Consider the following 5,934-nt stretch of genomic DNA (forward strand, 5'->3'; position numbering starts at 1 on the left):
TCTGAGGTCCCTTCCAGTCCTAATGTCTATGAAATCTATGTGCTGTAATGTACCAGTCATGAGCTTAATCCTGCATGTGTGTAAAAATATATGTTTATATTTAGCTGCTCTTCATCTCCTTTTGTATCTGCACTCTGTTTTGACCCATGTTGTGTATGTGTGAATGATTCCAATATAATTTCTTTTGAGTAAACTTGCTCAGGTAAATGTTTAAAAAATTGGACCCTTACATTTTAATTAACTATGTAGTAATGACAGATAAATAATATAGCTCCATTTAAACATTTACAAGAGTATATTTATTTATTAAATATACACTTCCATCCTGTTCAGAGAATGCTCAGGGAGGTGTACAATAAAACCTACAATATATGAAACAAAAAAAGACACTCCAGCAACTCCCCATAAGGATGTCTGTCCCATCCCCCAAAATGTTGGTGATACTTTTTTAAGATCACTTCTAAAAATGTATCCACGCTTAGGAGTAGGCTGGCATTAATCGCGACGCTGGTCAGGCCACAGCTGGAGTATTGTGTCCAGTTCTGTGCGCCCCATTTCAAGAGGGATGTGGACAATATGGAGAGGGTCCAGAGGAGGGCCACCCGCATGATCCAGGAACAACAGGGCAGACCCTACAGTGAGAGACTGCAGGACCTGAACCTATTCAGCCTCCACAAGAGAAGGCTGAGGGGGGACCTGGTGACCGTCTATAGACTCACTAGGGGGGACCAGAAGGGTTTGGGGGAGACGCTGTTTCCCCTAGCGCCCGCTGGCATAACAAGGAGCAATGGGCACAAGTTGATGGAGAGGAGGTATAGATTGGACATCCCCAAAAACTACTTCACAGTTAGGGTGGCTAGGAGCTGGAACCAACTTCCAAGGGAAGTGGTGCTGGCCCCTACCCTGGGGGTCTTTAAGAAGAGGCTGGATGCCTACCTGGCTGGACTCATTTGAGTCCCGTTTCTCTTTTTGGGGTTTTTTGTTGTTCTCCCGCCCTGGCGGGGGGTCGGGCTAGAAGATCTACTAGGTCCCTTCCGACCCTTAATCTATGAATCTATGAATCTTTTTTTATAGACTGTCCAGAATCCCTCCTATAATAATGGTCAACTTTAGCTGCATCTCTTAATCTACTATTAGCGTAGAAGACAGTGAATTTTCCAGACAATATATGGCTATTATCATGCAACATGATCTGGCCAACCAGATCCTAAAAATGAGTTTAATTGGTTCCTGTTTGGGCATTCAAAAACTAGAGTGTACAGAATCAGCACCCCTATTTGACACTAGTTTGCCTACTGGATTTTTTTGTCTATGAATTCCATAATTATGTGATAAAATTACTTCTTTCCATCATTTTTCAGGCTATGAAAATCTGATGTAAGGTCAGTAAAGATAAAAGAGAGAGCTTGATTATATTAACATGCACATGTAGTTACATAATATGCACCTCTATAAACTATGCTCAGCGCTGTTTGGCAAAGCTGCTCTTATTTGGACTGTGTGATCTGTTTGCCCTTTCTATTCCTCCATCTAGCTGGTCCTTCTCTGATCAACTGCAAAAAGCCGAATAAACAAGTTGTGAAAAATAGTCTCCAAATTTATGGTTTTGCTTAACAGTTCTATACATGCTGTTCCACAGTGATGTCTGTTGGCATGATTTCTCTTCCCTATGTTGATGCTATAGGGGAGTTAGTGATCATAGTATCAGCACTACATTAATCTGGCTGTGACAAAAAGGGATGCTCCTTAGAGTGGCATTTTTATTGACCTTTACAATCCTGAAAAACTAACTATGTCTTTATGCTACAGCCCACACTGAGGCAAGTATAAAGGGGCATCACATTTATAGGATCTCCTGAAAGTATCACACTTACTCCTGTTACATTAGGTATTCCCCTCACTTATCAGTAGGGTAAGTGAGCCTGGGTAGAATACTGCATTATGCCGCCATACTGCTTTCAGTACTCAAACTAGCATTATGTAGTACAGACAGATCTATAATCTAGTCAACTGCTGCACATAAGGTGCAACGCCCACCAGGGCAGCTTGAATAGAGGGTCATGGAAATGTCCTTTCTCTCATTCACCTGAAGAAGTTCTTATATTCTCAGATACAAATAAAAAATGTGAAATAAAAATGGCACAAGAATGAAAGGAAGTGAGTGTGGAAGGATCCTTGCATCCTCTATTTAAAGCACAATGTTGCCAACTCCAGAGAAGCGTGCTGTTTTTCTTAAAGCTTCAGCTCCTGAAGTCATGTGATATTTTGGACTCTCAGCTTTCACTTTTATAGTTTTTCTAAGCCTTCTTATTTCAGAGAAAAGCTTGAAAGTATTACCCTTAGAAGTTCAAAATCCAGAAATAATTCAAACGAATCCTCATGCATTTTAAATATAATTTTTAAAGATAATCTTATTTATTGGGAGGTCCTGATGCATGCTTTTGAATGCTTGAAGCTGACAATATGGCAATTACAGCATCAGGCTGAATCTTGTCCTAAATACTTTTTAAAATGTGATCTAAGGATAAGCATTCTCCTGGTGCCCTTACTCACCTAACAAGTCTCACTGAAATCAATGAAATTATTCACATGAGTAAGGGTTGCTTGATTGGTCCCTTCTGAGAATACATTATAGGCAGAATAGAACTATAAAAGGAAATGAGAGCAGAATGGTAACAACAAAGAAGTTTCCCACCTAGAAAACACCAAACAGTTAATCTGCACAGCAGGATTAACATTGGGGTTAGTCAATTTTCTTCTATCTGTCATGGTATTTTTATGGACACGAGAGGAATTTTTACCTTACAAAATCTTACCACAAAACCATACTACTGTTAGGAAAGCTTACAATATCAAAAGTAAAAATACAAATAATCAAAACAATAAATCACTTAAAAATATTGCAGGCAGTTTGATAGTTATCGCTTTGTAATGTAACATACTATTCTCCACTGTTATATCTTAACAATATATCAACTGCCTTAGTTCCAATGCTTCATATGAAATATGTCACGATTTATTTTAATTTTTTATTCATTGCTGGTTATTTATTCTCTTATAAGTTGTTCAGTTAGAACAGACTACAAGCAACTTTCCTTTGCTATGAACATTACCTAGCTTTATAGTTACCATTAATTACAGTAATTTATATGCAATGCTAAACTCCCACAAAAGTAATCATTGACATTTTTCCCAGCATATGAGAGAAATATGTTTCACCACAGTCCTACTGAATAAATAACACAATATTTCTTGATATGTGTATTAATGTTAACATATTAATATACCAGTTTATTACTTTTAGAATAAACATATATTAGAATATAGCTAATTGGTAACTGAGTCAAACTAATACCCATATCCTTCCTCTGCAATATTTAGGATTACAGAATCTTTTAAAAATAAATTGCAATATTTTTGTCCTGTACTCACAAGAGGATAGATCGCTAAAAGGGAAAGAAATATTTGTCCTGCTTAAAAATGAATGATAGGGCAGAACCACCAGCTTTCTAAAATGTAAGGCATGTCAGCAAGTATGGAGGTACACTGTGATACTATGTTATTTCTCACCTCATTTCCCAAACAAACCTGTAAGAAAATCCCTGTGGATTTAATATGAAATTAGATCCTTTCTAGTATTTGTAAACCAGCCTGTAGAATGTAGGAGCATGCCACAACTAGATCCTATCTTAGACACTTTTCCATCTCCCCCATCATCACCATGTCTGAGCAACTCATATTGTTTAAGGGTTTTTGCTTGTAGCTGTGTTAGTCTAAGGACATAGGCAGTCAAGGTTCTTTGAGTAGATGTGATATCTTTTATTAGACCAACTGAATTTTATTTAATGCATTTGCTATCATAACACCCTCATCTTATCCATTTTTTACGGGCTGATAACTGGGGCAGAGAGATTAGGGTTCATCTTCTCAAAGGTATAAGGATCGAGGCATAAGCTTGCTCAAGTCATACAGGCAGTGTGCAAGGAAACAGGGAACTAATTCTCATTTTTCTGGATCTTGTGCTAGTGTATGAATCAGCTTCCCATTTTGACCTGAAGGAGCAGTCTTTTGAAAAGATGGAGAATGGATTTTATATTTTGTTTGTTTTCTCTCCCATCCTTCATCAGGTTTCTGTTTAGGTCCCAATCCTGCAACTGAATCCAGTGGTGTATGTCACAGATGTGCACAGAAGTAGAGTCATCTAGGAGGACTGGGGTCATATAAGGCCTGCAAAGGGCTTTGCATTAATTTTATACATTTGAAAATTCTTGCAGACTTACATATGTGCTTCTCTATATGCACCGACTAGTCTCACTTACTTCAACAAGAACTATTCATGTACAGAGATTTTCAAGCAGGAACATAAACCTTAGCAGAATCAGGGCCTTAGATAATAATCTCTCCTGTCTGCTGACCAGGTCTGTATGTAAAACATCGACCACACATTGTACTAAAGTAATATGAGTACTTGGATGACCTGATCAGTTGAACTGTTAGCATTGCAACCCTGTGCCCAGCGTGTAAACCAGAAGAGAGCCAAGAGAATATCAAATGGGCCAGAGGGTTGTATGTAGTGTACATTTTATCATCTAGTCAGTCTATCCATCTAATCTAGGTACTTACAAATCTGTACCAAAGAGAGAGAATAAATTCCTTTCCTTTCTCGGTCTTCTTTAGCTAATCTTCTTGCTTGTCAGATTAATATACTGGCAAGTTTGTTTTCTGTAACCCTTCATATCTGGGTTGTTTTTTCTTCTGACACTTTCTTCAACAGATTATTTCTTTAGCTCTTTTTTTTCCTTTTTTTTTAAAATAATATTTATATTTCAAGGTGGAGGAGGTAGAATACAGCAGCCTATAAATATGTAAGTCGGGAACGTTTCGGATGGTGTACTCAGTTTCAGACTTCAGGACTGATTTAGCTGGAGTATGCACTTATCCAAACGTAACGTAAATTAAGTACACAACTTTGTCCGTTCAGTGGTACTAGCAGCCCAGCCTTGACCAACTCGTCATTTTCAAAACTTAAATGGCAGCCTTGACACCGCTGCTTTGCCTCCAGCATTTTTAGGCAATTAATCAGAGTACGACTGCATGGGGAACAATGGGGCTGAAAGCTACTACACTTTTAAGTCATCTGTGTACTTAACCAATATACAGGTACAAGATGTTTGTTACTGCGTAAGCAGCAGGCAAAACCCTCCCAAACTGGTATTGGAGTTAAGCAAATTATGCACTTATCCAATATGCACCCAAGGGGAATGAACTGTATTTAGGTCAGTGGTACTCCACCTTTTTTAGACTTGCAGCACCTCTCAGAAAATACCAGTTCTTCATTGTCAATCTTTTTTTTTTAGTAGAGGAAAGTAATAGCACAAGTCTTTGCTGCAGCGACCTCAGAAAGACCCCAGCAGGTCAGAACAGGAAACGTTACAGATTCCATCCTGTTGGCGCACACCGTGGGCCCCTGCACCCTGGAAAGCATCTCAAAAGGCATCTGGCTGAAAATCACTGGTTTGGACAAACGCTTGCCTTACTGAATTAGCACAGGAGGACTGGGCAGGCACACAAATAAATACAGGGCCTCTTTGCAGCAAGCCCTGCCTGCCCCCCATACACCAGAGCTTTCCACCTTGTCCTGAAAACATTGCCGAGTGTGAAAAACTTTGCACAGGGGCTGCTGGTGCTTGCAACCGCTCTCACGTGTGTTACATGGGCGGGGGGGGAGCGTGTGTGGACTCAGTGCCACAGCGCAGTGAGACTCAGCCAGGCGCCTCGGCCTGCGCCAGGTGGAGGCGAGGTGTCAGGCGGGGCCCGGCGGCGGCCGCTCTACTCCGGCTTCGCCGCGCACCAGTGCCCCGGGGTGGCGCAAGGCAGCGCCGCCATCCTGCCCGGCCGCGCACGAGGGGCGGGAAGCGCTGCTGCCGGGCCTGC

The sequence above is a fragment of the Gavialis gangeticus genome, unplaced genomic scaffold (genome assembly GCF_001723915.1).
Source record: "Gavialis gangeticus isolate Ggan-Ray unplaced genomic scaffold, GavGan_comp1, whole genome shotgun sequence".
Lineage (NCBI taxonomy): Eukaryota > Metazoa > Chordata > Crocodylia > Gavialidae > Gavialis > Gavialis gangeticus.